Source organism: Miniopterus natalensis, chromosome 1, assembly GCF_054644295.1.
Source record: "Miniopterus natalensis isolate mMinNat1 chromosome 1, mMinNat1.hap1, whole genome shotgun sequence".
Lineage (NCBI taxonomy): Eukaryota > Metazoa > Chordata > Mammalia > Chiroptera > Miniopteridae > Miniopterus > Miniopterus natalensis.
The window spans coordinates 124,309,218-124,332,764 of NC_142081.1; the positions used below are offsets into that span (position 1 = coordinate 124,309,218).

A 23,547-nucleotide genomic window follows, 5' to 3' on the forward strand; every position below is an offset into this window, starting at 1 on the left:
ATTTGGTAAGGAAGCAAGGTAAACCTGACCCATCATGCCTGGAGAGGAAATCTACTTTTGTTCCTTTAAACATTAAAAATTAGATAATATCATGATAATATGTTTAAAAAGTGTTTGCATTAACATACATATTTACCATTGTCTTTGCTACACATTAGATTGTCCTTCTGGGATGCTTTTTATTCTTCCTGAAAAGTATCCTTTTGAGGTTAATTTACTAAACTCTCTTGGTGGTAACCCCTGTTTTTATTTGTAAATAATTTTATCGTCATTCTTAAAAGATACCTTTGCTAAAAAATGAATGTTTTGAGACCATTATGATTTCAGTCATATGTGGGATATAAAACTGAAACTCATAGGTACAACATAGCAGTCTTGTGCTTACCAGAGGGAAGGGGTGGGGGATGGTAGAGGGTAAAGGGGGGCATATATATGATGATAGAAGACGATTTGACATCAGGTGATGGGTACCCAATGCAATATACAGAGTATGTATCATAGTGATATATACTTGAGACCTACATGACCCTATTAATCAATGTCACCCCAATAAATTTAATAAAAAAAGAAAACCAGTGTTAAGCTTTTAAAACCTAATTCTGGGCTTTTCTCTGTCTTTTAAAGATACTATTCTGCCGCCTTTTTACTTTCATTATTTTTGTTGAGAAGTCTGCTGTTTTTCTAATTGCCATGATTTTGTAGGTGCTCAGCCTTGTCTCTGTCGGTGCTTTTAATTTTTTTTTTTTTTTTTTATTACCAGGGTGTTTTAAAAAATAATATGTTTAAGCATGGACCTTTTATTTTATTCTGACTTAATTTATAACACCTGGGATATATTGTGCTTCCTGGATTTATGGATTCACATTTTTCATCAGTTCTGGAAATTTTCATCCATTATCTCTTTAGAAGTATCTCTTTTTCTCTCTATTCATTCACTTTTTGTTTTTGTTTTTGACAACCTATGAGAAGGATGTTAGACCTTTCCTTCTATTCTCTATATTTCTTAACATTTCTCTCACATTTCAGTTCCTTGTTTCTCTGTGCTGTATTGAGCATAATTTTTGGACATATTTTCAAATACAATTAATTGTTTCTAGTCTCATATTTTTAATCAATTGATTTAGTGTTTTATTTCCTTTTTTTAAAGCCTTTCAACAATTGTAATTGCCATAGGTAGATGATTTTCCCCCCTCCAAATATTTTTTATTTCTAACAGTATTGTATTGATTGGCCAATTTTGTGATTGTGTCCTTTATTCCTTTTTCTTTGAATTTTATTTTTCAATTACAATTTACATTCAGTATTATTTTGTATTCATTTCAGGTGTACAGCATAGTGGATAGATGATCACATACTTTACAAAGTGTTCCCTGTGATATTTTCAGTATCCATCTGGAACTGTACACAATTACTACAATATTATTAACTGTATTCCCTATGCAGTACTTTACGTCCCTATGACTGGTTTGCAATTACCAACCTGTACTTCTTAATCCCTTCAACTTTTTCACTCAGTCCCTCAACCCCTCCTCTCCCCTGGAAACCATCAGTCTGTTCTCTCTATGATTCCATTTCGATTTTGTTTGTTCCTTTATTGTTTGCTCTTTAGATGCTACATATAAATGAAATCATATGGAAATTTGTCTTTCTCTGACTGGCTTGTTTCACTTAGCATAATACTCTCTAGGTCCATTCATGCTGTTGCAAAAAGTAAGATTTCCTTCTTTTTATGGCCAAGTAGTACTCCATTGTGTAAATGTACCACAGCTTTTATACCCACTCATCACCTGATAAACACTTGGGCTGTTTCCAAATCTTAGATATTGTAAATAACTGCAATGAATATAGGGGTATGTATATTTTTTCTGATTGTGTTTCTGAGATATACTCCCAGAAGTAGAATCACTAGGTCATAAGGCAGTTCCATTTTTAATTTTTTGAGGTAAATTGATACTGCTTTCCACAGTGGCTGCCCCAGTCTGCATTTCCACTAACAGTGCATGAGGGTTCCCTTTTCACCACATCCTAGCCAACATTTGTTGTTTGTTGATTTATTGATGATAGCCATTCTAACAGGTATGGGATGATATCTTATTGTGGTTTAATTTGCATGTCTCTGGTGGTTAGTGACACTGAACATCTTTTCATATGTCTATTGGCCATCCGTATGCCCTCTTTGAAGAAGTGTCTATTTAGGACCTTGGCCTATTTTTTAATTAGATTTTTTGTTTTGTTAGTGTTGAGTTGTATGAGTTCTTTATACATTTTGGATGATAACCCCTTATTGGACATGTCATTGGCAAATATCTCCCCCCCATTCAGTAGGTTGTCTTCTTGTTTTGTTGATGGATTTCTTTACTGTACAAAAACTTTTTAGTTTGATATAGTCCAATTTGTTTATTTTTTCTTTTGTTTCCCTTGCCCAAGAAGATATATCAGCAAAAAAATATTGCTAAGAGAAATGTCAGAGAGCTTGCTGCTTATGTTTACTTATAGGAATTTTATGGATTCAAGTTTTACACTTAAGATTTAATCCATTTTGCCCTGCCAGGCATTGCTCAGTGGTTGAGTGTTGACCTAGTATCCAGGCGATTGGGGTTTGATTCCCGGTCAGGGCACATGCCTGGGTTGTGGGCTCGATCCCCAGTTGGGGGCATGCAGGAGGCAGCCGATCAATGACTCTCTCATCATTGATGTTTCTCTCTCTCTCTTCCTCTCCCTTTCTCTCTCTGAAATAAATAAAGATATATTTTTTTTAAAAAAAGATTTGATCTATTTTGAGTTTATTCTTTTATATGGTATAAGAAGGTGGTCTATAGTTTCTTTTTTTTTTTTTTGGTCCAATTTTCCCAACACCATTTATTGAATAGACTGTTTTACCCCATTTTTCTTTCCTCCTTTGTCAGATATTAATTGATCATATAGGCATATGTTTATTTCTGGGTTCTCTCTTCTGTTCCATGGATCTATATGTCTGTTTTTATGCCAGTACCATCCCGTTTTGATTACCATGACCTTGTAATATAGTTTGATATCAGGTAGCATGGTACCTCCAACTTGTCTTCTTTCTCAAGATTTTTGTGGCTATTTTTTGGATTAGTTGTTGTAGTTCTGTGAAAAATACCATTGGTATTTTGATAGGAATTGCATGGAAGCTGTAGATTGCTTGGTGTAGTGTGGACATTTTAACAATGTTAATTCTTCCTGTCCACAAGCACCATGTATGCATATGCTTCCATTTATTTGTATCACCTTCATTTTCTTTCTTCAGTGTCTTATAATTTTCTGAGCAGGTCTTTTACCTCCTTGGTTATTTCTAGGTTTTGGGTTTTTTTGAAGGGAGGCAATTGTAAATGGGATTGTTTTCTTAGGGTTTTTTTCCTGATAGTTCATTACTGGTGTATAAAAAAATGCAACTACCCTGGCTGGGTAGCTCAGTTGGTTAGAGCATTGTTCTGATATGCCAAGGTTACTGGCTAAATACCCAGTCAGGGTATGTACAAAAATCAACTGATGAATGCATAAATAGCTGGAGCAACAAATCTATGACTCTCTCCCTGTCAATAAAAAAAGGAATAACTTAATTTTTTCATTAGATTTCACGTATAAGTGAGATCATGTGATATTTGTCTTTCTCTGACTGCCTTATTTTACTTAGCATGATATTCTACAGGTCCCTCCATGACCCTTCCGTTTTACCGCTGCATAGTATTCCACGGTGTTAATGTACCATAGCTTTTTTATCCACTCATCTACTTGTGGACACTTGGGCTGTTTCCACATCTTAGCTATTGTAAATAGCACTGCTATGAACATAGGGTTGCATATATTCTCTCTGATTAGTGTATAGATCCAGAGACATGGAAGCATGGAACAGATTGATGAAGCTCAGAAGGAAGGGGGTGGGAGAGTGGGAAAAGATTAACCAAAGAACTTATATGCATATATGCATAACCCATGGACACAGAAAATGGTGCAACAGGTTTGGGAGTAGTGGTGGAAGAGGCTAATGGGAAGAAAAAGGGGGACATCTGTAATACTTTCAAAATACAGATACATTTTTTTAAAAAGAAATAACTTTTAAAAATGCAACCAATTTCTGATTATTTATTTTGTATTCTGCTACTGTACTGAATTCCTTTATCAGTTCCAGTAGTTTTTGATGGAGTCTTTAGGGTTCTCTATATACAGCATCACGTCATCTGCAAATAATGACAGTTTTACTTCTTTCTTTCAAATTTAGATACCTTTTATGTCTTCTTTTTGTTTGATTGCTGTGGCTAGGACTTCCAGTTCTATGTTGAATAAGAGTGCTGAAAATGGACAGTCCTGCCTTTTTCCTGAGCTTAAGGGAAACATTTTTATTTTTCCCCTTTGAGTGTGTACTCTATTTATTAAAATAGTTGTGTGTAGCTGTGCTATAGTTTTTTTCCTTTAGCTTCTGTATCAGCAACCCTTGGGAGTAAAAAAAAATGTTGTTTGTTCATTTTCTGGTTCTTAATCATAAAAACTGACTTTCTTTTGGGTTTGATATTTTTGTGAGCTCATTGCATTATCTTAGTGGAAGTTCAGTGGGCCTAGAAAGTTTCACAGAATTTGTTTCTGCTTTTGTTGTTGTTCTTGTTAATCCTCACCCAAGGATTTTTTTCCATTGAATTTTAGATAGAGTGGAAGGGGAGGGGGGAAAGAGGGGGAGAGAGAGAGAGAAACATTGATTGGTTGCCTCCAGCACGTAACCCCCTCTCCCCCTACCCACTGAGCCAGGGATAGAATCTTCGACCCAGGTATGTGCCCTTGACTGCAAATTGAACCCATAACCCTTCAGTGCTTGGGCAGAGGCTCCAACCACTGAGCTGCAGCTACCAGGGCTGCTTCTGCTTTTTGAACCCAAGGGGTACTACTGACATGGAATCATGGCAACCCCTTCTGAGGGCATCTGATCAATAAAATAGCCTTAGGGTCCTTTTTATTCACCTGTGGCAGGTCAAAGTCTTAGTTTCATTGCTAGATTTCTACCCTCAGGCAATCTTTCCCCTTCGTGCTGTCCATTGTTGTAGCTCTGATTTGATCTCATAGACAATTTTTCAGACTCTTTTTTTCTAGTTTTAAATGGGGGTCATTGGAGACCTTTGTAGACCAGTTATGTCTCAAAGCTTATGTACTTTCTAGTGTTTAGTTATTCTGAAGCAGGAGCATCCCTATAACCTTTTTTCACCACTTGTTGCATTAGAGTTATACTCTTAAGTAAAGAGGTAGCACTGATTATTATGAATTTCAGGGATCAGACTATGTTGTAAGCAGAAAAGACTGCTCATTGTTTTTATAAAAGAAATATTTTCATATGATTTCATAAATGCTTGAGATTAATTCACTGTGTGGATGTAACTCTTTTTAGACATTAGTTATTGGTACTGGGCATATAATCTGTTGTATTATTATACATTATTATATTTTGTAAACTTCCACCCCAAATCTGAAAACTAGAATATTAAGTTGAAATCATCAGGAACGACAGATTTTCATATAAAAATTATTAGTATATGGTCTAGGGACAGGTACCTGGTTCCAAATCCTGGTTTTGCCATTTATTAGCAGTGGTTAGACAAGTTATTTAATCTCTCTTTCTCTACCTTTCCTCATGCATAAAGAACAAATAACAATAGTACCTGCTTCTTACAGTTGTTAGTAAGATCATTTGTTTATTGATAGACGTCTATTTATTTACCACTAGCTATGTGTGGCTAAGTTTAAAATTAAATTAATTCATCTGAAATAAAATTAAAATTCAGTTTCTTAGTTACACTAACCCATTTCAAGTGCTTTATGGTCATGTGTGGCTAGTGACTCTCTTATTTTACGGCGAAGAAATGAACATTTTTTTCACTGTAGAGGTGACTGTAGTGAAGACATCAAATGTGAAGACATCATCACACAGCCACCAGAAACATGAAAAAGCAAAGAAACATGATACCACCAAAAGACCACAATAAGTTTCAGTAAATGATCCCAAAGAAATGGAGATCTGCAAGTTACCTGCAAAACAATTCAAAATAATTATTTTAAGGAAGCTCAGTGAGATTCAAGAGAACACAGATAGGCAATTCAATGAATTCAGGAAAACAATGCATGAAAAAAAAAAGAGATTCAAAAAAGAGATAGAAATTGTAAAAACAACTAAACAGAAATTCTGGAGCTGAGGAGTACAATGAATGAAATAAAAAATACAGTAGAGATCTTCAACATTGGACTCAATCAAGCAGAACAAAGAGTCTTTGAACTTCAAAATAGATCTCTTGATATCTACTCATACAAGAAAAAGGGTAGGTAATGGAAAAGAGTGAAGAAAGCTTATGTGAATTATGGGATGCCAGGAAGCAAAACAGCATTTGCATTATGTAAGTCTCAGAAGAAGAAGATAGAGAAAAGGACAGAAAACTCATTTAAAGAAATAATGGCTGAAAATGTCCCAAACCTGGAGAGAGAGATGGCCATCCAGTGAAATGAAGCTCAAAGATTCCTAAACAGATCAAGCCAAAGAAATCTTCAGGGTGATATCTTACAATCAAACTCTTGGACAAAAATCAAAGACAGAATTTTGAAAGCATCAAGAGAAAAATAACTTATATATCAGGGAAAACAGTATTTTTGATCTGTGACTGGGAATCTGCAGATACAGATGGCCAACTGTATGCTCTTACACATAAGAGAAGTAAGCACCCATGAATTTGGGTATCCATGGGGGTGGGCAGGGGGTCTTAGACCCAATCCCCTGCAGTTACTGAGGGACAACTGTACTTGATTCAGATAAAATGGACTTTAAGTCCAAAGCTGTAACAAGAGACAAAGAAGGTCATTATATAATGATAAAGGGATCAGTTATTTAAGGGCATATAATAACTAAATATATACAGATGCAATATTGGACCACCTAAATATATTAAACAATTTTTAACATATCTGAAGGCAAAAATAGCAATGCAATAATAGCAGGGGACTTCAATACCTCACTTTTAACAATTCAGACAGAATCAATAAGGAAATAAATGACTTGAATGATTCTTTAGATCAAATGAACCTAACAGACATATACAGAACATTCTATCTAACAGCAGCAGAATACACATTCTTCTCAAACATAGATAGAACATTTTCCAGGATAGATCATATATTAGGTTACAAGACAGACAGGTAAACAAATTTAAGAAGATTGAAATAATATCAAGTATCTTTTCCAACCACAGTGGTATAAATCAATAACAAGAGAAAAGCTTGAAAACTCACAAATATGTGGGAACCAAACAACAAACTTCTGAACAACTGGCGGGTCAAAGAAGAAATCAAAAGGAAAACCAGAAAATATCCGGAGACAAATGAAAATGGAAACACAACATACCAAACCTATGGGATTCAGCAAAAGCAGTTCTGAGAGGAAAGGTTATAGAGATAAATGTCTACATTAAGAAAAAAGATCTCCATTTTAAATTTATTCTTGTGTATGGTGTAAGTTGGTGGTCTAGTTTCATTTTTTTTGCATGGAACCATCCAATTTTCCCAGCACCATTTATTGAAGAGACTGTCTTTACTCCATTGTATGCTTTTGACTCCTTTGTCAAATATTAATTGAACATAATGGCTTGGGTTGCTTTCTGGGTTCTCTGTTTGGTTCCATTAATCTATATGCCTGATCTTGTGCCAGTACCAAGCTGTTTTGATTACAGTGGCTTTGTAGTATAACTTGATATCTGCTATTGTGATCCCTCCAACTTTGTTCTTCTTTCTCAAGATTGCTGTGGCTATTCGGGGTCTTTTTTGGTTCCATATAAATTTTGTTCTAGATCTGTGAAATATGCTGTTGGTATTTTAGTAGGAATTGCATTGAATTTATAGATTGCTTTGGGTAGTATAGATATTTTAATGATGTTAATTCTACCAATTCATGAACATGGTATATTCTTCCACTGGTTTATATCCTTCTCTATCTCTTTTTTTCAATGTCCTGTAATTTTCTGAGTACAGGTCTTTGACCTCCTTGGTTAAGTTTATTCCAAAGTATCTTAATTTTTTGTTGCAATGGTAAATGGGATATTTTTTTAGTTTCTATTTTTGAGAATTCATTATTGGTTTATAAATGTAAATGTAAGTTATGAAAACATAAACGTCCTAGAAGAAACCATGGGTAGCAAAATCTCAGACATCTCTTGTAACAATATGTTTGCCAATACATCTCCTAGGGCAAGAGAAACAAAAGAGAAAATAAACAAATGAGACTACATCAAAATAAAAAGCTCTGCACAGCAAAATAAACCATCAAAAAATGAAAAGGAAGCCCACTGTATGAGAGAACATATTTGCCAATGATACATCTGATAAGGGGTTAATATCCAAAATATATGAGGAATTCATACAACTTAACAAAAGGAAGATAAACAATCCAATTAAAAAATGGGCAAAAGACCTAAATAGATACTTCTCCAAAGCAGACATAAAGGTGAGCAAGAGACATATGAAAAAATACTCAAAGTCATTAATCATCAGAGAGATGCAAATTAAATCAACAATGAGGTATCACTTCACACCTGTCAGAATGACTATCATCAACAAATCAAATGACTTGCTGGCGAAGATGTGGAGAAAAGGGAACCCTAGTACACTGCTGGTGGGAATGCAGACTGGTGCAGCCACTGTGGGAAGCAGTATCGAGTTACCTCAAAAAATTTAAAATGAAACTGTCACCCAGTAATCCCACTTCCAGCAGTATATCCTAAGAAACCTGAAATAGCAAGCATAAAGAATATATGCACTTCTATGTTCATAGCAGCGCTATTTACAATAGCTAAGATCTGGAAACAGCCCAAGTTCCCATCAGTAGATGAGTGGATTAAAGAAGCTGTGGTACATTTATTCCATGTGAAAAGGAAGGAACCCTTACCTTTTGTGACAGCATGGATGACTTGGAGATTATAATGCTAAGTGAAATAAGCCAGGCAGAGAAATACAAACATCACATAATCTCACTTATATGTGGAATCTAAAGAACAAAATAAACTGATGAACAAAATAGATCCAAAAAAATAGAAGCATGGAACAGACTGACAATTCTCAGAGGGAAGGCAGGGGTGTGGGAGTGGGTGGGGAGAGATTAATCAAAGAACTTATATGCATATATGCATAACCCATGGACACAGACAAGAGTGTGGTGAAGGCCTGGGGGGTAGAGTAACAGAGGGAAAGACAGGGTTGGGGGGCGGGCGTGAATGCACATCTGTAATACTTCCAACAATAAACATAAAAAATAATAATAATAATAATAAAGAAAGATCTCAAATAACCAAAATTATGCCTCAAGTAACTAGAAAAGGAAGAATAAACTAAGCCCAAAGTTATCAGAGAGAAAATAAAGATTAGAGGGAAAGAAATGAAATAAGGACTAGAGAGACAATAGGAAAGAAAAAAATACTAAGAGTTGTTGTTTGAAAATGTAAGCAAAATTGACAAGTCTTTAGCTAGATGTACGAAGAAGAAAAGAGAAAACTCAGTTTAATAAATTGTAAATGACAGAGGAGATATTATAGCTAATTCCACATAAATATGAAGGATCGTAAGAGACTACTATGAATAATTATGTGCCAACAAATTAGGTACCTGAGTAGAAAGGGATACATTCCTTGAAACATATAACCTCCCAAGACTGAATCATAAAGAAAAAGAAAGTCTGAACAGACCAACTACTAGTAAGGAGACTGAATCAGGCATCAAAAACCTCCCAACAAGTAAAACCCTAGAACTGCATGGCTGCATTGGTGAGTTCTACCAAACATTTAAAGGAGACTTAACACAAATCCTTCTCAGATTCTTTAAAAAATATTGAAGAGGAAGGAATACCTCTAAACTCATTTTATGAGGCCAGCATACCCTGATTCTAAAGCCAGACACTACAAGAAAATTACAGGTCATATCCCTGGTAGATGCAAAATACTAGCAAACCAAATTCAATAGCATAGGATCCTATATCATGATCAAGTAGAATTCATCCCCAGGAGGATGCAAGGATGATTCAACATATGTGAATCAATAAATGTGATACAACACGTTAACAGAATGGTGGGTAAAAATTATATGATTATTTCTATAGATTTGGAAAACAAATGACCAAATTCAACATCCTTTCATGATACGAAAACAACAACCTCAACATATTAGGTATAGAAGGAATGTAGCTTAACATAATAAAGATCATATACAACAACCCCACAGCTAACATAATTAATAGTTTAAAGGTAAAACCTTTTCTCTAAGATTAGGAACAAGACAAGGATGCTCGTTCTAGTGAACATAGTACTAGAATTCATAACCGTTCAAATAGGCAAGAAAAGAAATAAACAGCAAATACTTAGAAAAAGAAGTTAAAATTGTCTCTGTTTGCACATAACATGATCTTATATTTAGAAAAATCTATATATAAAATTTATATAGAGAAATTTCTAAAGATTCCACTAGAAACCTTAGAACTAATCGATGAATTCAGTAATGTTGCAGGATATAAAATCAAATTAAAAAATCAGTTGCATTTCTGTACATCAACAACAAAATATCTGAAAGGGATTTTAATAAAGCAATTCCATTCACAATAGCATCAAAAAACAATAAAATACTTAGGAATAAATTTAAGGCAAAGAGGTGAAAGACCTGTAAACTGAAAACTATAAGACGTTGATGAATGAAATTGAAGAAGACAAAAATAATTGGAAAAATATCCTGTGTTCTTGGATTGGAAGAATTAATACTATGAAAATGTCCCTAGTACCCAAAGGAAGCTACAAATTCAGTGTAATCCCTATCAAAATTCTAATAGCATATTTCATAGAAATAGAAAAGACTATCTTAAAACTTGTATGGAACCAAAGCAATCTTGAGAAAGAAGAAGGCATCATATTTTCTGATTTCAAAGTATATTACAAAGCTCTGTGAATCAAAACAGTATGATATCTGCATAAAAACAGGTATTCTGCCAGTGGAACAGAATAGAGATTTCAGAAATAAACCTACAGATATATAGTGAAATAATTTATGGCAAGGGTGTCAAGAACACACAATGGGGACAGATACTCTCTTTAATAAATGGTGTTGGGAAAACTGTATCTATATGCAAATGAATGAAACTGGACTCCTGTATCACGCCATTGTTGAGAATTAACTCAAAGTGGATTGAAGACTTAATTGTAAGACCTGAAACCATAAGATTTCAAGAAAAAAAACATAGGGAAAATCTTTTTGACATTAGTCTTGGCAATGATTTCTTTGATAAGACACCAAAAGCACAGCCAACAAAATGGGACTATATCAAACTCAAGAGGCTCTGCATAACAAAGGAAACAATAAATTGAAAATACAGTCTACAGAATAGAAGAAAATATTTGCAAATCATGTATCTGATGAGGTTATATTAAAAGTATATAAAGAACATACAACTCAATTGCAAAAAAGCAAATAATCTAATTTAAAAGGGGCAAAGGACCTGAATAGACATTTTTCCAAAGAAGATTTATAGATAGATGGCTAATTGGTATATGAAAAGGTCCTCAACATTACTAATTATCAGGGAAATACAAATTACAAACAAAACGAGGTATCGCCTCATACATGTAAGAATGACTTATCAAAAACAAGAGATAGCAAATGTTGGTGAAGATGTGGATGGACAAAGGACAACTCTTCTTCACTGTTGGTGGGAAACTGGTACTGCCATTACAGAAAACAGTATAGTCATTTCTCAAAAAATTAAAAATAGAACCACCATATAATCCAGCAATTCTACTTCTGAGTGTGTATCTGAAGAAAATGAAATCAGTACATTGAAGATATCTGCACCCCATGTTAATTGCAGCATTATTCACAATAGTCAAGATATGGAAACAACCTTAACATTCTTCAGTGGCTGAGTGGATAAAGAAAATGTGGTGGATATAAACAACAGAATATTATTCAGCCATAAAAAGGAAGAAATAGAGTGGTGGCTGCCAGGGGTTGGAGAGAGGGAAAAATGGGGAAATTTTGGATGAAGGGTTAAGACTTTTGGTTTTAAGAAAAATAAGTTCTGAGGATCTAATGCACAGCATGGTGACTATAGTTAATACATCATTGTGTACTGGAAAGTTGCTGAGAAAGATCTTAAACATTCTCACCATTCAAGAAAAAGACATCCAACCGATTTTTTTAAATGTTTATTAGCATTTATTTTATGCTGAATTTACTCCTAGATCACAGTGTTTGTTTCTTCAGTTTCTTCTGAGATATCTTTTTCTTCTCTGCAGCCTTCTTCTGGTTTAGAAACAACCTACTGTTTTTAGTAAGGATCTTCTCAATGTGGCAGGGAGAGCTCAAGTATGGGTTAATCGGCTCAGGAGCTCTCTAAGTTCTGCACTGCATCTTGGGAGCTCAATGACCAGAGTATCTACAACTAAATCCTTAAGTTCAGTATTACTCTCTGCATTTTTAAGCATGTACATCAAAAATTCAGAACCCTTTTAGGGAACTGACCCTGCATCCAGCCTCACTGTCTGGCCTGGGCACACCTACCAACTCCACCACTGCAAGGACGAAATGACACATTGCTCTGTAAAGGGGCATCCTTCAGATACTTGGTGGCGTTTCAGATGTTCATATCCTTGATGATCTGGGCAGATTCATGAGTATTCTTAAAGTGAACATGAAAGATTTAAACCCCTTGATTTGCATGATTTTGTAGGGTTTTCTGGGTCAAGTGAATGTGAACCATTTTCAGAGGTCACCTCAGGATGCTTTCAGGAAGAGTGACACCCAACTGATTTTGACCAGCATTCTTAATGGTTTACTTACCTATTGTTGGTTGTTAAGAGGGTAAATGAACTTCTTCCTTTAAATGAATTCCTCTTATTTTCAGTAAGAGGGTAGGGAAAGTGATGAATTCTGAAAATAATATTTGGATTATGTCTACTTTTGGTGCTAAAGAAATTTCTGGGGAAGTTTTTGTTTCTGTGTATAACTTTTAACTTAGTTATCCAGTGCTGAATTTTTACTTTATCAAATAAAATAATAACTCTCCTCTGCTTTCTTCTTTTGTTATGTGGTTTGTTGCACTTCAGTAAACTTGGAATGTGCAACTAACTTTTGAATTTGGTACAATTGAATTCTTATGGTGCTCTGGTAATTGCTGGAAAATTCAAATTCATTTTTCTGTGCCTAGGCCCATTAGGTGAGACATCTCATTGGAGGCATTTTTAAGTGTTTGGTACTTAATGAATCAAGGAGCACTAATCTCCAGTATGTACTTAACAAATATTGGTTGAATGAGTAAATGAAGGGTTTAAATGAATGAAATATTATATAAATTAAACATGGCAATTTTCCAAGAAAATTACCAATTCAAAGGACCTCTCAGTTACCATATGGGTTTGTGGAATTTGTGTGGAAACCCAAAAGATGAGGCAGCAGCTGTTGATAGCATGAAACAACCTAAGCCACACTTAGTGTAATTAATCCACAGATGTAGACAAATACTGGAAGTAGAGCTGGTGAATCTTGATTTCAAACATATTGGCAGAAACTTGATGGAGGGTACCAAATGTTGAAATAAAATGAAATGTGAAAATCTGGACAGTAGAAAAGGTGACCATGAATTTCATGGAAATATATAACCATGGATTAAAATCATAGACTTTTAGAGAAGATATAAAAATGGAAATAAAGTTATACAAATAAACAGAATCTTCCATATTTTCTGAGTGTTTGAATTCCACAGTGAAAGCTGGATTGAGAGTAAGATTTCTCCATATAATTGTTGATCTTGTTTGTCTCTACGGACAGATAAATGAATGAGGTATGTGGGGAGAGTTAATACTAGAAAAAAAGCATCATTTATTAAAACTAAATGTTAACAAAAACTTTGAGGCTGACTTTTGGATAAGCTCTCACCCACTCTCTCTATTTAGATAATGCTTTCCTTCATTTAATTTGAAATGTTTTAGATATAGACTGTATTTTTCTTAAGATTAATACTATAACAGTTTACGGAAGAACGATTTTTTCTTTTAACTCTGTAACTGTTGTATTCTCTCTCTCCTCTCTGAGTGTCTCTCTCAACAGTTTTTAATCAATGAAATCTGAATTAGTGGAGACTTACTGTTACATGCACAAAATCTCAGAGAATATAATTATGTGGGCGTTTTTAAGACTCACCAAAATAGAAGCAAATGCAGTGGGTCTGCACATTGTTCCTCATTGTATCTCCCAGAATTTAACCCAGTTCTTAACTTGTTACTCCACTGGATGCCCAGTTCCTGGCCATAGCCATTCCCTATACCAGATTTGGAATTCACAGCCTTGGTAATGTTACCAGATTCCAGGCATAGTTCACAAAACTGAAGTTCAGACAGAAGACAGTGGGGACTCATTAAATCAAGTTCAATTGTGTCATCATGGCCCTGAAGGCTATCTACGTGAATTTAATCCGATTTAGCTAACTAACCCCTCTCCCAGTAACTTCTTCTCTCACATAAGTCATAAAAATCCATTTCTTTTAGCTCTTATTGTGTTCATCCTGCCTAGAATGTTATTTTACCCCTGTTAAATTTATTAGTTCTTCAAAGACCAATTTAAGGCCTATCACTTCATTGATCAATAGAAACAAGCTATATTTTATTTTGCTCTAAAATGGAAGATTTCTATGTTATGCTACTCAACTTGTTCTTTAATCAGGTATTCTGCTTATAAATTACTGCATATGTTTCAAAGCCCATCTTAAATGAATCTTTTTTGGAAGGCTTTTCTCAAATTGCCTACCCCTCATGTGACATTCTGTAGCAAAAAGAGTCAATTAAAGTTAGTCAAATGCATAAGATCCCGTGTCATTTTCTACCTAACATCTATTCATTGTTCAAAACTAGGTTAAATATCACAAACTCTGGGAAGAATTTTTTTTAATCCCAAAGGGAGATTTCCTTAATATAAGTTCTCATAGCACTGAATATATTTTCATAGCACATGTAGTTGTATTTAATTTATCTGTAATTCCTCTTTAATATCATGCTTTTCTAGCTGGACTATGTTATTTGTTCATTAATGTGTCCCTGTGCCAGCCAGTGATATGTTGCTTGATATAAAATGGGTAACCAATGTATTGCTTTTTTAGTGAATGTTTGAAACTATGAATCCTTTATCTGCGGTAAGATTAAGTTACTTGAGGGTTTCCTTTATGTATCCTTTATGTTTAGCATAGAGGTTTATATATAGAAGACATAGTTTTGAACTGCATGGGTCCACTTATACATGGATTATAGTAAAGTACAGTAAGAGTATTTTCTCTCTTTTATGATTTTCTTAATAACATTTTCTTTTTTTCTAGCATACTTTATTGTAAGAATACAGCATAAAATACATGTAACATACAAAATATGCATTAATCAACTGTTTATGTTATTGGCAAGGCTTCCAGTCAACAGTAAGCTATTAGTGGTACATTAGGCCTCCATATCCCCAGATTCCCAACTGTAGATTGAAAATATTTTTTTGATCTGCATTTGGTTGAATCTGCAGATGCAAAACCCGCAAATACAAAGGACCAGCTGTAGTTAAGTTTTCGGGGAGTCAAAAAGTTATACAAGGATTTTCTACTGTGCAGGGGTCAGTGCCCCAAACCCTTACATTGTTCAAGGGCCAACTGTAATTATTTATTCCCTTATTTCCATGGGAATCTAGCTAAGTAAAGGAAGAAAAAAGAAAGTGCTAAATGCCATTAGAGGAGAATTGATGGGTAGTGAATGTTTCCAGGCTTTTAGAGGCCTAATTTTCCTGTGTTAGGTCCCTATAATTTTTGCCTTGCTTCATCTGCTTAGGGAAAGAGTCATCCTTTCTATCTACATATTTATGGACATTTCATTTTTTTATTATCTGGGTTTGAGAAAGTAAATTAATATGTCCCTCTCCCCTGCTTAGCTTATATTCAAAGGGATCCAATGATTACTCCACTCTGCTATTTTCACTACTCTCTCAGCCTTCATGTATTTGGTAGCCACTGTATCTCTTTTTATGTTATTACCCAGTCATTTCCTGGGACTATGTGCTCCACTTCCAAGTAAAACCAGATACATCCTAGGGCAGAAGCTGTTGCTTTTTCTTTATCTGATTTTTTCTGCCCATCAGCTCTTATAATAAGAGTATAATACATGTGCTAGAATTTAAAACTATTGTGCTACCTATGTGGGTTTAATTAATTTATTTATTAGAATGCAGAAAGTGACATCCAACAAGGTGTGTGGAAATCCAGAGGAATCTAGAAGTATCCACTGTTGCTTACTTCCTTGTTTTCTGTCAGTTGTTCTTCAAAGTGGCTGAAGCACAGACCTAAAAGCAGATCTGAGTTACTTTTCATATCTCAAGCTTAGCCTCAAGCATGCCAGACAGCTCTGTCCTCAGCCCTGATACAGTGAAAGGCTTCAGGAGAGGAGGAATGCCCTTAACCCCAACACCATACTGCATAAATATTGGAGGGTCATGGACAATAATTATCAGTGAAGAAGTTTCGATATTCCTCACAATGGAGATAGTCATCATCTTGGGTCCTAACCTCTTTACACCCTAGATGATTTTTATTCTTGAAGTTAGCAGCTCTCTATATAACCTCTCTTCTCTTGGGTTTCTGGCTTTCTCAACCAGAAGTGCATGTTCCTTTTGGCAGGCACGAATGATGCCGGGCCTGTTCTGGTCACTTGGATTCATTAATGCTGTATAGCTCTTGGCAAACTGTGAAATAACACTCCACATTTAATGGATCCTTGGGCATTACTTATCTCAGTCATTGCTTCAGAATTATTTCTAAACTGGACTTTCTCTCAACTACTGCAATTGCTCCTGGGAAAGAACTTGAAAATGTCTTTAAAAGCACCTTTGCCCACTAAGATATTCAAAAGGAATGTCTCATCAAGTGGAGGGAAAGTAAAGGAGGAGCCTGAGAAGGGAATCAGTGCAGGTGGTAGCTAGCCAAACCCCCTGTCCCAAACAACACCTGGAAGAGGCCCATCTGAGTGAGGTCTTCTAGGGTGGACCCAGCTCAGGCCACAGCTCTTGTATGTGAATCTAGTGAATGAGTCATAGGGTCATGGGATTTGGTGATTACTTTTGTTACTAGCACATACGGTAGAATGTTCAGAGAAGAAGCAGAAACATTTTTTAAAAAAATCTCCTAAATAGTAACAGAGAAACTATTGATCTATTTCTGGAAAATGAGCCATTCTTCAACTGAAACTAAATTCTAGTTCCACTGTGTGTGTGAATGTGTGTGGGTGGTGGGTGGATGTAAGCCAGTGATTCTCAACTTTGGTTTGTGACAACTTTGACAATTTCCAATGTTGTGGCAAAATTTTTTTTTAAAGCCTATAAATTTGTCTACTAGACCCCTACCACAGAACTTCTTAAAGAGTAGACAAAGATACAGTTTAATCAATCCACGTGGACTGTCCTTCCTCCTGAGATTTTGGAAATTATGTTTGAAACATAAATAGCAGGTCTAACTTTAGTCATTTTAAAGAATACTGAGAAGGGTGGGAAATTATGCTGATTGTGAAATCAATTCTACATCTTGAAAACATTGAAGAACTATGTCAGATAGGGATGAAAATTAAGAAATGTTTCAGAGCAGTTATTTTGACATTACATTAAGCATTGTCTGATATTGAAAAATATACCAAAGCTATTATGAAATTTTGTTTTAAAATAGAGCTTTGATTTGTTTGCTTCAGTTTCCCCATTTAGAAGCAGGCAGGGCTACTGTTGTACACAACCCTATGTTTCCTGATGATAAATCAACTATAAATTGATAAAATTTTTGACTATTGGTCCCTTAATAAAGATAGTGAATGAATTCCCTTTGCCCCATTTAAAGTCTTTAACATACACTGTCCTTAGGAAAAGCTCATGTGCAGTGATTTTTGAAATAGCTACATTTTTTATAGTTTTAATTTTAGAAGTTATTCTGACTGAGGCATTACCTATTGAAAAATTAAAAACAAAGCTTTAGTATTCACTGTTAGTTCAACTCAACAAGCATGTGAGAGTATGACTGAACGTTGGGGGCGTAGAATGATAAACACCTGGGACCTGACTCCGGGGAGCTTGCAGTTTCATTGGGAGTGGGAGAGGGAGTGTATATGGGGTGAACAATGCAGAAGCAATTAATGATCAATAAAGAAACTTCTGAATACTAGGACACCTGGCACTCAAAGCTGTAAATAGCGACATGTTTGGAAAAATATGATTCTTTTTATAGGTTAAATAGTCACTATTTTGTGCAACGGATAGATAAATGAGAATTTTTGCATATGGCACTTGAGCAAGAATACGATACTTTCCGTAGTGCCTTCATTGTGTGCTAAAATGTTCAGAATAGACATTCTGGTCAATTAATCAGGAAATTGTGTATGTTTGTTAATAGCTTTGAAGAGTGGTCTACAAATTAACTGAAATTCCCCTGGAAGCCTGAGATTCTTCAGTGAGGGTCAATGTGCCTTTTAGCCAACTTGGGGATTTGGGGGGATGTATAACAAAAATGGTACCAGACATCTGATTTGTTTTTCCCACCTTTCTAGCATAGCTATTACCATCCTTCTCTTTCTGGGAAAGTCATTTGTACTATGACTTTTTATTAGATGACAATGTTACTTATTGATTTTAAAATTGTTGTTACCTCAACTATACTACCAAATTATTACCTTAAATACTTTTGAATTGTGAACTTAGTCTTATACAAAATAATCTCTTCAACAACCTATGATGATTTTAAAGTTTAATTTCTTCATTAGAATAACAGGAAGGGGTCCCTCTGTGAGAAGATTATTTATTGGAGCTAAAACTATAAGATATTGTATTCATGTTTCAAAGAGCTATGGAAAACCCTCAGATTTATGGAAAGGTTAAATAAGGGAATTCTAAATCTATAATTCTACTTTCAACTTTAAAGAAATTGGAAGGAAGTTGATTATTATGGGTAATGTCTGAAAGGTTAAGGTCAGTGGTACATGAGCAGGCTAGATAGCCACCTCAGACGGTGGAAAAAGAAAAATTGGATTTATTTAAGGAAAGGGGAGTGGAGGATAGAGATATCCAAAGGGAAGGGCTACACAGCACTGAGTCAAAGGGTACTGGGGCCATGATGGCAGCAAACAAATACCTGGGGCAGTGAAACAAGGAGCATAGAAGCAGCAACAGCAGAGCCTAGGCTGGGCTGCTTTGGCTCACTGAGAAGTCAGAGAGTGAAGGGGGCCTTGGAGACAGGTTCAGTGTGTAAGCCCTGGACGAGCTGCTGCTGCCCATTGCTCCCCTGGTTGCAAGTCTCATAGGGTCCCCTTCAGGGGAAGAAGGAGGAAGGAGATGGCACTGGTGTGATCCCCTGGTCGGGAGCACATGCTGGGCCCTTTGTCCTGAGCTTATTTATCTTTCTTGCAGGTGGAAATCTTAGGGGAGGTCTCAGGGGAGGGTCTCAATTGAATATTCATGAGCTTTCCAGGTGTGCTCTTTCAGGGAGGTGGTTCTCCACTGATTGGTCGGTGCCAGCTCAGGGGGTCCTTAGTCAATGCAGCTGGTCCTGAGGCAGCAACAGCACCATTTGTCTGGTTTTGCTGCTTTTCTGGGCCTGGAGCTGAGGCCTAGATGTTATCTTTAGGGAGGAACTGCTCAGGGCATCTAAACTGCATGACCAATGATATGCTGAGGGAGGATAGGTTACCCTGGGGACAAGGTTCTTGTTTCCCAGTTTTGCCTCTTGCTAGACATCTGGGGCTTCCTGCCCTGGTGAGTTTCTCTTCCCTGGTTTCTGTACCTGGCCCATCTAACAATGTCACTCAGAATCTTCTTGACACAGGCAAGAATATAATTATAGAAAATATGCTAATTTTCACAAGCCTACCGTGGAGAAGGTATTAGTAAGATGTGATAAATTTTTCCAATGAGTGATCTATAGGCATATGAGCCATGATAAAACCATATTATATGTATATTTTGCCACAGTAGTTTCTGGGCTGTGCTTCAATTAATGATGTGTAAAGTGTTTCTGATTTGTTTGTGGGTATCTACCTGAAAAAGAGAAGTTTTCCTTTTGGAAGCAAGTTATAAAATTTGCCTTGAGACAAAAATCAGGAAGTGGAATGTCCACTGCTTTTTACCATTCAGTAATTATAAAATGAATATGACAGTCGTAAAATAGTAGGAACTGTAAAAAAAATTGTTTCCTTGATATTTTCAAAGAATTGTTTCAAGTCTAAATTAGCATTTAGCTTGTTCTTTCAAGCAAAAGGATAATGTGTGTCTGGATGTAAAAGCTTTGACTACTGTGTGCCTTTCACTTAGGATTATTAATGAGAACTTCTGTGGATATGAACAAGGAATATTTTTCTAAGGTTTATGCTACCGTCTGTGATTTGTTTGGGCTTTGGCTCTTTGCAGTGTTTATGAAATACTATCTAAGAAAAGCAAGGCTCCCTATACAAGTTAGTTATTTCATTTCATTTCATTTCATTTTCTTTTTCTGTTGAAGTATCGCAAGATGCCTTGATAAAAGTGTTTTTCTTCATGGTAAAATAGGACGCATTGACTTACAAAACCATATGAGCCGATAAGAACTCTAAAAATGGGTGTATGAAAATACTGTATGATGTAGCAGATTCTGAAGAGCAAAGCTTCTTGTCACATGACAAAAACATAACTGCTTTAGTTTAAAACAGTGTTGCTACTAAAGAATTCTGCTTTGCTTATGTTTTTAAATGGTTGGTGTAAGTTTTCTTTAAATATTTTGGCATAGTCGCTGAATCAGAAAGTGCTGAAAGGCTCATAAAAGAATGAGTTCATAGGAGATTATTAAATTATAAAACAAGTTAGAAATGAAAAAATACTACTTATAATATTATTGCAGTGATATCATTACATTATATGCAATAAAACAAGGAATTTCACAAAGGGCAGTGGGAAGGGAAACAGACTTTAAAAATCTAGATTCAGAATACCTTGCTATTTTTGTTAGAAAACAGTTGAGTATGTGATTTTTTGGAGACTTAAAAATGCTTTTGAAAGCATGTTAGTGTATGTGTTTGATTATTTCTGAAGCTATTTGCAAACTAACGTTCTCCTATTTTAAAAATATCCAATTACTAGATAAATTATAAATCTTCTTTTTCAAGAGAGCTAATTTGGAGGCTCACCGACTTTAATACTCAGTCTCTGAAATCAGCATAGAACGTCTGAGGTGTAGTCCTGCTGAGTCTGTTCCTTCCTGGAAACTCTTGCTGCAGGTTTTGTGATGGCATTAAGTGTTCTGTGGGCCTGGAATCCCTTCTGTTCCTGGAGGCTGCTTTCCTCAGCCTCTCCAGCTAGGAAAAGGGTTCATTTTCATTCTCGCCTCCCCTGTTCCTCCCTTCCTCATTTCTCCCTCTTCGCCTCACTGTCCTTCTCTCTCTGCATATAGCTCTTTTACTGAGAGCAAGGCTAACACAATTCTACGCCAAGCAGATAATTTCACAATAATAGCTGAGTTTTGTTTTCCTCTCAGGTTCCCTTATAGCTTTCAGTATACCTCAGTTCAGCTTTGTGCATCAAGTCACCAGGTACATTGGGTGACAGCAGGTCCAGAGCGGCTGTCTTATTTCTTTCTTATTTGTTGTATTAATTGTGTATTGCTGCACAACAAATTATCACAAAGTTAATAGCTTGAAACAACAAACTGGGAAATTTGGGGTAACAGTGACTTCCATGTGAGCCAATAGTAGTATATGGCTGCCAGAAAAAGAGATGGGCTGTTTAGAAATAAGGGAGGTAATTCTGCTCTGTCTTCTAATCCACAGGGTAAGTAAACTACATCTGCTATTTTTTTCCCCCCTTTTCTAACTTATCCAAAATAATTTCTCAGGGTTTGAAAGCATTTTTATACCTATTTATTTATGTGTTCTCCTCTTATCTATTCTACTTATTAAATATGTCACTTTATATTCATATTATATCAATTGTATCCACATTTATTTTGAATGACCCCTAATTTTTGGCTACAGTTTATAAGTTATATAGCTTCATTTTCATATGGGTATATCTACTTATACAGTTATACTTGTTTTGCAAGTTTCTTGTCCTTGAATTAAGCCTTGTCTTCAATCCAAGAGGGTTACAGAAAATGAAAAGAATGAAAAACCTTCTCCTCTGTTGCTCATCCTTCCTCTCTTATATGCCTCCTGACCCTGGGATGTGAGTGTCTTTCTTCTACGAAATAGAAATAAGTGTGGTTTTATCAGTTGATTTTAAGGCTATACACTTAAGAAATAAAAAGTCTAATTTTGCCCTGCCAGTGTGGTTCAGTGGTTGAGCACGGACCCTGTCAGGGCACATGCCCTGTTTTGGGCTTGATGCCCAATAGGGGACGTGCAGGAGGCAGCTAATCGATGATTATCTTTCTCCACTGATGTTTCTATCTATCTCTCCCTCTCCCTTCCTCTCTCTGAAGTAAAAAAAAGTATAGTTAAAAAAATAGTCTCATTTCTAGGAAACTAATTCTATGAGACATTTAACTACCAGAGTATTTTACTTAGGTCCCAGAGCCAAATGGTCTAAGACATTTAAGATAAAAGACTTCAAGCAGATTCTTAAAGCAGATGTAAGAAACTGCTCCTTCAGGGTGCTAGATTACCTTTACAGAAAGCACACATGCCTGCATTCACTTATTTACTTATTTATACATTCAACATATACTTCATATATTACTTAATTGTGTTATAGGCACTACCATGATTCCAATATCTTAATTTTTCTAGATTAAAAATAAAAATGCTTGGCCCAGCCAGTGTGGCTTAGTGGTTGAGCATCGACCTATGAACCAGAAGGTCATAGTTTGATTCCAGGTCGGGGCACATGCCCGGGTTGTGGGCTCCATCCCCAGTAGGGGACATGCAGGAGGCAACCGATCAATGACTCTCATCATTGATGTTTCTATCTCTCCCTGTCCCTTCCTCTCTCTGAAATCAATCAATCAATCAAACAAACAAACAAACCATATTTAAAAAAATAAATAAAAGTAAAAATGTTTACAATCAATGTCCATTGAACCAGGCCTCTTTTAGCCTTTGAATTTGGCTGCTAGACTGGCTGACTTCCTCCCCATTCCTCCCTTCCTCTCTAACTTTTTTATCATGAAATATAGCATACAGACTATTTTATCAGGGTAAATAATAATAGTACAAATAGTCATAATAGAAGACCCATGTAAATACCATTCAACCTCTAAAATAAATGTTTAAAGCCTCCTGCAGGTTTCTCCCAAAATGCATCTTTCTGCTGCTGCCTACCAATAAGTCTCTTTTAAGAGGGATTTAAAAAAAATCTTTAAAATACCATGTCTTTGCAGTTTTACTATATATGTATGTATCTTTAAACAATAACATTTTTAGTTTTGATTTTTGAAATATTTTATAAATGCAACTTATACTTCTTTTTCTTAATATAAAGTTTTTGATATTTATCCTTATGGATGTATATAGATATATT

The 23,547-nt window shown here is 35.5% G+C and overlaps 1 protein-coding gene across 1 annotated transcript in view; it reads left to right on the forward strand.

Annotated features, from left to right (window-relative positions):
- The window catches only part of GPR158 (G protein-coupled receptor 158), a 315,239-nt gene that overhangs the window by 48,995 nt on the left and 242,697 nt on the right, over positions 1-23,547 (forward strand). The window lies entirely within an intron of this gene.